Raw genomic sequence first — 10,608 nt, 5'->3', positions numbered from 1 at the left:
TGGCCGTCCCACGCTTTGATCTATGGCCTTCCTTCTCAGACGCTTCCATAATACCCTTGACAGGATTTCTTTTTTGTCCTGTTCCCGTTTTCGGTGATGATCCATCTCTTTTTACCTCCTCTTCCTCTTAAAGTGCCATATCATTGCTGAGGGTGATTTATAATTGCCGGTTTGAAAGAGTAGGTGATGGTTGACATATTTTTGTGTTATAAACGCAGGCGTTAAGAGCGTGAGTATAGATTTAAACCATGCACTGGTGGAATATCTTTGTTTTTTATCTCTTAAATGTTGACAACAGTAAAGTGGTGTCAACATTGTTTGCAGTGAAACTTTTTGCTGAAAACAGGATGTAGAGATGTCTCACCTGTGTTAAAGATACATGGATTTGGGGCTTTTTTTCATCTACATTGTTTTTCTCAGAGTTCAGTGAAGTTCAGCCTGACATTCAACACTGGTAAACCTTCTCCGTGTTTCATGGAAACAATATTTCAGAATTTTGAAGGCATATTTAACCTCTGGCCAGGATTTCAGCTGCATTCACCTGCAACAGTAACACCGGCTTGTCTCTGATTAATGAGTTTCACGCGGCATTTTGAGCCACTCTCGTCAGAAGTCCAACAGTAGGATCATTTGGGCGACCCTCACTGCCCCTGTTTTACATATGAATAAGAGGCTTATCATTTTGGCATTGCAGGCTGGGAGCGGGCAGCAGTGGATGAGTGAGTGGGGGCAGCATGGCACTGCCCAGCAGAGTGGTTACTTTTTTTAATTTAGCATCCGTTCAACAATGATGCCAAGGTTGGAGCCCTGCTTTAAAACACTTGGGGTCTTCTGTTTTAAGCTCATTGCTGAAAGTGCCCAAAAAACGTACCTACAACATGAATAATGGATGGAAGTTGGGCTCTCAAACACAACACAAGTGTGCACAAGGTTTAATTACGCAGAACTAGTCCGCCTCTGTGATGGATGCGCTGACAGGTGGGCTCAGTGACTCAAGCTGAAAAAGGAAAAGCACACACGCACACACAGAAACTTGCACTTCCATTCAGATATTTTACTACAGAAGCTATAACATCAGCTGTGAGTGATGTGAAATTAAGTAAGCATTTGAAGCCTTGCCATATTGTGTGGTACGTGAATTTGCAGCTATGCTCATTTTCACTCTTTTGCAAAACATTTGCCAGCAATTGTAGAAGATTTGGAGGCACTCAGATGAACTCTTGAAGGCAGGATGAATTATGTTAATGACCCTTTTTTTTTTAAAGTACAAAGATCTGTGTTTTTTTCTACAGAGAAAACCAAAGTCATCATAACTCATGAAGTCTGTCCGACAATTTGCACCACCCGACCATCCTTCACCCTTTCTGGTGAGTATTCTGTACAACCAGCTGTTAATCACACATCAGGAGAATTCATGAAATGACCAAACGTATACCATGGCCCAAACAAGTATAACTAACAACACCTTTTTGTCCTTTGAGTCCTGCCAAAATCTGAGTACACACCAGAAGGTGTATGATTTATCATAGCAACAGTTGATTCTATTTTCTTTGTCCAGTCCTGTCATATTTTTGTAAAGGGATCTTTTTTTTAAGTGGGGTTGTATGAGATGCTAGGCTATCAACCACTTCAGAAGCACTTTACTTAGTTGTCAGGAAGGCACTTTCTTTAAAAATGCAACACATACATCTTGATCTGCCTACAGCACACCAATCAGCTGTTCTAATATGTACAAGTCAACTTGAATTTTGGCTTGTACACTGTTAGTTATACTATTAATGTTAATATTAGATTGAGAACACTAGCGTTGAGCAAGAAAGGGAACTCTGGATGGTGAGTGAGATACTGCAGCCGTATTTGAGCTTCTGGTATCCTCTGATTCAGATAGCTCCTGAAGTACTGTTGTGGTTGTTACCTTGTCACACTCATGACAGCATTAGCTCTCTGGGTTCATGCATTGCAATGAGCTCACATCTTATTACTCTGTGCCATCAGGTAACTTGGTATCCTTCCTGCTCTCCAGTTAGCAAAGAAGTTTCTCTCCTCTCTCTTTTGGTCCTGTGAGTCTTGTTCTTCCACTCTGTACTGCACTTTATAAAGGTGTCCTCTTGTGTCCACAGAAAACAGCTGGTCTTTGTTGCTGTCAGAATCAAACATCTTTTGTTCATGCAACATTCATCTGGTTGTATTGTTGTCTCTTTTAAAGTGTGTCGACTTGAACAGCTGATCAGTGTGCTGCAGGCGGAGGAACACAAGTGTGTTGTGTCTGAAAGTAGTGCTAAAACAAAGTGGCCTCCTAACAGCAAAGTTCTGAAAAATGTCTAAATAGAGCATACACTTACACCAAAATTTGTATCTGGGAAGGAATTTCTTAAAAATTGGCTAAATTACGTGGTATAATTGACCCCATATGTTGATAGCCGAGCTCCGGTGACAGTTTACCAGCCGGTTCCTCGACAAGGGGCCGAGCTAACTGGTATCCTCTGCAGGTAATACACTTATTGCTGACAAATACCTAAAAAACAAACTATCCATTAAAGGAAAATGACAGGGCTGGACTCAGCGCCCCAGAATACAGAGACAACTGCTGTTATGATAGACTTTAAGTCATACAGCCTCTTGCTATTTAGATACACAGTTCATAATGAACTGTATATAAATACTGTCTTACAGAGCTTGTACATATTTATCACAGGAATGTGAAATTGTCAACAAAATCATGCAAACATCATGTTTTGTTCTAAAGACATAAAGAGCAGACTTATTAATAAGCAACAGTGAAATTAGGAAATTAAAATATGTAAGGGCATGCATTTGTTTCTGTCAAGGGGAGGCCTTGAATATTGAACACTAACACATCTAAGTTCCCCTGTGCCATATGGACATTTGTGTTGTTGTAAGACATGCAAACCCACTATTATAGCTCAAGTATTATCTAGTTGCACCTGAATTCCCTGCAGCCCATCCACATGCATAATAAATTCAGGAAATGTCAGCTGTGAGGCCTGAGGGAGAGCCGTGCCATTTGTTTAAGCTCAGGCTCGCAATACAGCCCGGTGCCATCGATGTTTGGATAGAAGTGAATGAATAAAGAATGCCGTCACTTGCATGTCAATCAGGGGTTTACAGGAGCCTGAACATGGCCAGCCTTAAGCCAACATATGTTTGCAATGCACAATAAGCTCCTAAAACAATAACCCAGACGGGTGTTAAGTATTTTGGATCAATGCTGCTCTCATAATCTAAGCTCTTGCACTCATGCTAACGAAAGTGATTAGTAATTTCAACAACAGGAGAAATAAAGCAGAAGAAACCACACTGAAACATGACATTATCAAGATGTCGGCTGAAAAACACCAGTGATTTTTATGCAATTCATTTGTAAATGTATTCAGACTAGCATGTTTAAACCACAATAGACACATTTCTGTTGTTTTAATAGTCTTTCTGTTTAGCATCCAACAGCATATTGAAATAGTAGCTCAGGGCTTTTCCTCTCTGTCCGACTGACTGACTGTGGGTTTTTGGTTCCTGACTCCTGGAGGCCCAGAAGTTTCCACTGGCTTGTTTTTCATTCCCACAATCCCTTTCCCTGCTAGCCAAATCACTGAGCTATGACTACAGGCCTGGTTGGAAGTCCTTATCTGCTATCATTAAAGATGCATTTATTCCATTGCCCCAGGTGCTTGTGGGTGTTTGTGTGTGTGTGTGTGTGTGTGTGTGTGTGTGTGTGTGTGTGTGTGTGTGTGTGTGTGTGTGTGTGTGTGTGTGTGTGTGTGTGTGTGTGTGTGTGCTTTCAAATGCTTTTTTTTCCTTGTTTGCATGTGTGTGCACCGTTGATCTATTTGTGCAGAAAAAAAGAGAAAGAGCGAAACAGAGGAAGGGGGTATAAATGTTTGTGTGTGTATGTGTGGGCGGCTTCAGGGGGGTCCTGTGTGTGGAAGTGGATAAGGCTTTGTGGGTTTCTGTGGATCTGCCTGTGATGCGTGTGTGTATTCTCCAAGGTTAACACACTCCTCCCACACTAGGCTGATCTAAATAGAGACAGAGCCAGGGTAAATGGGGATCAGAAGTCAAGCGCTGGCAACCATGCTAAATTATCGGCGGAAATCAACGCTGTCCTCATTAATTACACAAAAGGCCGTTAGTCATTTCCACCCTCCTCCCCACCAACCCGCCCACCCTCCCATCACCTCTCAAACTAACTGATGCTTCTCCAGTGATTTCACTCACTTCTGCACACACAGAAGGCGTACCCACAAATTCCAGTACATCTTAGATGCTCACACAGACGCACACATGAGGAGAAGCAGAATAAGGGCGTAGATGAAAGGAGAATCTGTCTTTCCGGCTGACATTGGAAGAGAGCAACCAAAAGATAATGTAGTCTGTGAGTCACGCTCACCTTGAGTTCTCTCCCCCTTTCATTATAGCTTTTGTCTTTCGCTAAAGGTAGCAGTGTTGTTGTTATCTTCCCAACAATCACTTCAATAATTTATAGCAATGAAACTAAGAGAGGTGTGCTCTGCATATTGTTGTTGATAAGAGGCAAAGTGTCTTTATTCAAGACAATGAAGAGGCCTGACAGAATATTAAAGTGGCTGCTATACCTTTCAGAAATGAAAAGTCAAAGTGTTGAATAGGAGTTAGATGCAGGAGGTAGTTAGCTTAGTTTAACTAACCTAGCTTAGCTTAGCTGTCTGTTTCCTGAATAGGAGTTAGGTTTTCATGTTTTCATGATTAATTTTTCATGTTTGTGTTCTGACTTTGAGTTCAAAGCAGGTTGCAATAAGCAGAAGTAAACTCAGCTTTTCATGTCTGTGTGCTGGATAGGAGTTAGATGGTAAATGGTAAATGGACTTGTACTTATAAAGTGCTTTTCTAGTCTGTCTGACTACTCAAAGCGCTTTTACACACACTCGTTGCATTCACCCATTCACTCACTGCTGGTAGAGGCTGCTATTTAGTGACACACCATCAGTATTAGCTAATCTCATTCGTACACATTCACACACCGCTAAACAACAGCGGAAGCAGTTTGGGGTTCAGTGTCTTGCTCAAGGACACTTCGGCATGTAACCGCAGGAGCTGGGATCGAACCACCAACCTTCCGACTGATAGACGACCGACTCTACCCACTGAGCCACAGCTGCCCCTGAGATGCAGAGGTACTTAACTTGGATTAGTTTAAACACCAAACCAAATACCCATACTCTCCAAAAGTTCAAAACTCTGCCTGAAAGTACAAGAAATTAAATCAATCAAAATCATAATGAACATGCTGTGTATTATTTGCACAGTCAAAGTAGCATAAAGATTATGAGATAACAAATATACTTATTTGCTAGTTCATGAAATTCAGCTTAAAAGAAACCTCTTTTTTCTTCTTTTTTAATTAGACTAAGGATACACACCCTGTTTAGTAGTCCAATTTAGAGATAAGTATATTGGTAAAATGATTTTTGTAAATAAGACAGTGCCAGGCTTAACGCTAAGCTCATTTAATTTCCAATAGACTTGATATTAACACAGAGACTTGAGCATTGTAGTGATCTCCTGGTCTTTTTAACCTACAAGAAAAACAATCCCCTACTTTTGAAATATTAGCTAAGCATACAGAAAAAATGTTGCACTGGGATAAAGAATAAGTAATGATTCACTCTGGCATTGTGTATAAGATGACAATATTTGCATGTCATGATTTTTAAATAACACTCCTTAAAGATCCTTAAGGATTTTTAACTCCAACCTTTCATCTCTTGCTTTTATTTGTGGAACACTGAAGAGCTATCACATACCTTATGTGTAGTATTTCCATGTTAAACTTGAAACTGCCAAAGCAAAGACAAAGAAAAGGCAGCTTGTGCCGAAAAATAATTCAACTGCATGCTGATTTCTTTGTTCAAAGGAGTTAGTTGGGGTCTTAAAGAAAGCCATTCATTATTTCCCAGCTGAGGTGGATTACCCGTCGACGGGTGCTGTTTGACATTTACCGTATGCATTTCATTATTGGAACTGACCTGGAAATTAACGGCAGCTTCTCTGAGCCTCAGCTCCAACCCCCTCCCCAAGTGCAACTCGCCAAAGCATTGACCCTCTCCTCGTCTCCCTCCTGACCTTTCAGTACTGCATTATTTAACGCACACAAATCCCACACAGACCGCCACTGAATGCTAGGAAAAGGTATTGACAGAGACATATGGCTGCTGCTGGATAACATGCATAATTGAGGGGTAGGAAAACAGGTTATATCCCTGGTTGAGGTGTGAGTCCAAGACACCGACCTTGGTCCTCTGTGGCCACTGCTGTTTGAACACCTAATGCTAATTATTCAATCATGGTGAACCACACACTGTAAAACCCTGTAACATGGCCATATTTTATCTATGAGAAGTGCAGCCAACACGGCTGACTAGTTTTAAGGAGTGTTTTCGAAGATAATCAGAGGTTTACGGCATACCAAGCCCATATGTTGCACATATGAAAAGACACCACATTAGAGTCTAATGTTGGAGATTCAAATCTGACTTAATAAACTGCAAAGCTTTTGTAACACATACAGTAAATGCAAAAAGTAGCTTGAGTAGCTTTAGCTTGGGTTAAATTGCAGAATGGACCATACTAAACTTAACAATCAGCAAGTTCTCTGTAAATAAGGACGCCTATATCAATGTAATAAACTCATTAAATGTTAATGTATACACAACTTCACATTTAAAATGCATAAGTATTTCACACTTACCTACAACTCACAATGTCTCATGACAGACAGGATTAACATGTCAGAATCTGAGGGGGAAAAAATCTCCTTGTACAAGTTTCACAGTGCTTTATTTAAGCCCTTTATAATTAAACCAACAAATAAATATATACACCTGTTATGGTTGACTCTTAGGCTCTGTCCCCAGCCAGAGGACAACTTCCTCTCTGTGGCAGCACTTTGATGACTATCTGAGAAGTGTCACAGGGGGTCCAAAAAAGCAATTTAATAATTAACAAGAGTTTACAAGAAAAACCAAAGAAAATAAATGATAGTATGGTGGAGGAGGACAATGAGTCGACATTAACAATCAGGTCTGCCAGTGAATAACGAGCTCACCCCCAACATTTTAATTAGCAGCCCGCCGGACGGCACAGTGATTAATGAACACTATTTGATTCCAGCGTTGCTCTGAATTAATAACAAATTGACATTTAATGAAAATTACTTACTGCAATTGGAATTAAAGCTTTTTGGCCTCTTTCTACACTACAGAATGATAATAAATACAAATGCAGTTATCCCCAACTGATCATAGACATGTGTTTAAAGAGATATCAAAGGTGATGGAATTGAATTATGGAGGGATTTAGCAAACAACATTAACAGCACCAATTATCTTTTCATAGCCTCAGGAGTGGGCAGGAGGAGGACAAATTTCACTCTGCTGTTCGTGTAGGTCTTCCATCATGCTCTGCCTCCAATAGGAAACAGTATTCAGGGGTGACAAAAAGAAGCCAAAGGGTTAAAAGCTTTGGATAAAGAGCTTGTCAGATTGTGTAACCGGGTCTGAAACCTTGTTTTGTAAGGTGGAATCAGATGGGTGGAGGTGCATCTAAAAATCTGACACCAATTACATGGATCAAATAGCCATTGCAGAGGCATGGTAGTTGGTAGGCTTTAAACTTTTCTGACAGGTTTCTTTATTCTTCATTCACTATCTTCAATAATGTTTCAAAATTCTTCACATATACAAGCTGTTAATGTAAGAGATGTCTTTATAATTTTTGCCTTCGCTGGAAAGACATGCCAAAGATCCCTGAAGAAAGATTGGCCTGCCTTAGAAATACCCAAATTATACAATTTATAAAATAACTTAAAGCAACCAAAAAAATGATAAGAAAAAATATAATGACCATTGCAAAACCCATGACAGGGTTCAGGAAAGGAGGTGTAAGCTTGTCTTGAAGCAAAAAATGTAACTGATGTACTTGTGTAATACTTAATCAAGACACTGATATTACTTTTCTCAAAGGACCTCTGTTACTTGAATCTGACCACAGGCTGCATCAGGCTGTGTATCACTGTCTGCCGTGTTCGAGTCCTGAGCATTGCAGTCTCCCAATCATAAAATACATTGTCATGAAATATAAAATACAAAATAGACATACTAATCCCAGGGGTCATACATCTCTAAGTTAGAACAACACAAATACGGATCTACACAGGAGGAAATAAAGTGAGTAGGTACAAAAATTATAGCTTCAAGTTTCATCAGACACAGGTGCTGACAGGCAGTGCACAGTGCCCCACTTCAATAGGGCTCAGTTGATATGGCAGCACCAGGTGCCTTTCATTGGCAGATTATAGCGGGCTGGAGGGAATGTAGTTGGAGTTGTGTTGCATGCTCTAACCTGTTATGGTCTGACCTTCCTGATGCTGCTGATCAACAATTGACTTTTTGCAATAAAAATATGTTTTGTACATCTCAAATTAGTGTAAGACAGTAGACGCTTATGCATAGCAATTATGCAACAGTGCCATAGTGAAGTTCTGCCATCATCATACCTCTATACTTGAACTCCCTGATGGCTTAATATTGGTGTCCTAGTGTGTGATATCACATTGCACTAAGGTGTTGGAACATGGCTTGTAAACACACAGCAGGAACATCTCACAAACACACTTAGTCATACACATACACAACACTGTTCAACATTGCTAGTTCTGATGCTACACATTGCCACTTATTACGCCTCTGTCACTATATCTTCCACGGCAGATAAGAGGGAAAACCACTTTGCCCTACTATTATGCCTCTGTGCAAAATCACTGTACACAATGCAGAAAAGTCGTAACAGGGGTGTAAATATCCCGCCTTGAACATGTAATGTAGAAGCCTACTGTTGATGACATGTTGCACAACCTTTAATTTGCAAGGAAACTAAGGATACTGACCATGTACCCTTTGATCAAAATATATGAATCAAGAAAAGTTAACTATTAAGCCAGTCATTGGGAATGCTGCTGCTCAATTATAAATGTCAACTTTTTACTCACCTTGTTACATTGAAGTGTTAGCTCAAAGCCTGCCAGCCTCTTACTGGAGATCAAACACTTCATTTGTCTTGGTTGGGTGTTTGTGGCGCAGCATCCACCAGGTGAGTTCATACCCCGAAGCATGGTGGCCACCTGTTGGCACCTCAGCCCATGATGCCTTCAATACAGACATACTAGCCTGAGGTTCTTTTCACCCTACCTGCGCCCCCCCCCCCCCCCCCCCCCCCCCCCCCCCCCCCCCCTCCCTCTACAGCCCACCATGCTGCATTTTATAACTGAATGCGTACTGACCACATACAGCTGCAATCAATACTTCTACTCCTCTGAAGATCAAACAGGGCTTTGTGTTTTTGTATTTTGGTGTGCCCGGATTTCTAGTTGAGGAGCCCCTCTGTGATTACCACTCCACGCGGAATCTGAACTTCTTCATTTGTCTGTGTGGATGTCTGCTCTACTACACCCTCAAGTCCATGGTTCTTACAGCTTTTTAAAGAGAGGGCGGATTATTTGTTTATGATGCATAACTTTGTGTCTGTTTCTGTTCAATGTGTTCCAAGAAGATGTCATGTCAGCCCCTTACTGGCACCAACAAACAACATTTTTTTTTGTTTTTCCCCCACAAACTTCTATAAATCTTTGATAAACACTCAGAGCTCCTCACCAGAGGAGTCTGTGTCTCAGTTTTGCTCAAGTATTACCTTCCCCTCATCCTTTGCTTGGTTTGCCTCGCAAAGATTCCTGCCCCAGATGATTTATGGGAAATATTGCTGTCTTGGATTTAGTTAGGCTGGGGTTTTGTGATACCTGCCTGCTTATAAAATTACCAGAGATGTTGACTGAGACGGTATAATGATGATACATTCACCAATAATGTTTCCATCAAGGGGAGCAATATCCAGCTCTATGGCTCTGTTTGGACTGTCACAGCTGTTTAGATGTGCAGATCTGCTTTTCAAATAACTATTATTTGCTCATTTCCTTTTCACAATTAAAAGCTATTATATTATGGTCTTTAATTTTCCTATCAATATGAAGATGTATGAAATTGCAGATCATGACAACAAGCCTGCATGCTTTTTCCAATGTTATGCTATTAAAAAGTAAAATTATATCTGTACAACAATATATATATATATATATATATATATATATATATATATATATATATATATATATATATATATATATATATATTCCATTATACCTAAAATCACTGACCTAAGATTTTAACCATTTCTTTTTTCTTCTAAGTAATATTTCTTGACCATAACCCCCAAGTGTGTCAGAGCATTACATTCATTGATTTGCACACCTAACACTACGACCCCCCATTGTATATCACCCCATAGATGTTATTTATGCTCACAATCTGTGTTGTTACAGACTGCGTTTCATGAATAATAGAGAGCAATCCATCAGTCAAAGAACCCGGGAAGGGAATCATCTTACTGTCACAGCATTTAGATGAAAAATCACAGCATGCACTACGTTTTTCCACAAAAATGCCCAAGACATTCATAGAGGTGTTTATCGGCCAACTGGTGAGGGCTCACAACGAGACGCCTCAA

The sequence above is a fragment of the Notolabrus celidotus genome, chromosome 1, assembly GCF_009762535.1.
Source record: "Notolabrus celidotus isolate fNotCel1 chromosome 1, fNotCel1.pri, whole genome shotgun sequence".
NCBI lineage: Eukaryota > Metazoa > Chordata > Actinopteri > Labriformes > Labridae > Notolabrus > Notolabrus celidotus.
Note: the sequence above shows the minus strand (reverse complement) of the source record.